Source organism: Epinephelus moara, chromosome 8 (genome assembly GCF_006386435.1).
Source record: "Epinephelus moara isolate mb chromosome 8, YSFRI_EMoa_1.0, whole genome shotgun sequence".
Classification (NCBI taxonomy): Eukaryota; Metazoa; Chordata; class Actinopteri; order Perciformes; family Serranidae; genus Epinephelus; species Epinephelus moara.
In genome coordinates, this window is record NC_065513.1 from 43,580,062 (window position 1) to 43,581,031 (window position 970).

Genomic DNA, 970 nt, shown 5'->3' on the forward strand with positions numbered 1-970 from the left:
TCTGTCCCACGTTTTTCTACTCACTGACGTGGTCAATCTATGTGAAACTGCACATAGGCATTGAGGACTGGCATAGGTAGAAGGTGACAAAGCGGGTCCATGTCATTGGTTTGACAGCTTATGTGTTTGTCACTTTCTTTTTCATTTTAACCCACACCATGATCTTTTCCTGACCCTAACCAAGTGGTTTTTGTTCCTAAACCTAACCAGACCTTAACCACAGGGCATCATGATGATTTCGGAACGGACTTCGGAACAATGAGTTTAATATGGTCGGAACAATGGGATGTCGAACCAATGGGCTGTCGAACCAATGGGCAGTTCCCGACAAAGCTACCAATGGCTATGGACTAGTATACAGAATCATGCAAACAACAATCTCCAGTGGCCATTACGGGGAAATACCATGTAATTATGGCAAAATACCACATTTACATGGCACATATGGTCAGGTAACATAAGGGTATGACATGATGACAGGGGAGACAGAAGTCTTAGCTCTCTGCTGCAAAAAGAATGAATGCTGTAGCTATAATGGTTTTTATATTAGATCAATTCAAAGAAGATCATGCAAACAACGATCTGTTGGATGTCCATTTTTAAAGGATTAACAATACACCACTCTTGGCTGTAAAGAGCCTTACTAAAAACAAACATGTAACAAGTGCAGTGAAGCTTTAGTTCAACCCTGACAAAATAACAAACATGAGCTAAGTTTTTTGTGTCACCTTGTTTTTTGTTTTTTTTTATTTAATCTTTATTTAACCAGGTTTGTCCCATTGAGATCAAAGATCTTTTTTACAAGAGAGACCTGGCCAAGAATTCAATTTCAATTTTCAATTTCAATTTTATTTATAAAGCCCAATATCACAAATCACAATTTGCCTCACAGGGCTTTACAGCATACAACATCCCTCTGTCCTTATGACCCTCACAGCTGATCAGGAAAAACTCCCCAAAAAAACCCTTT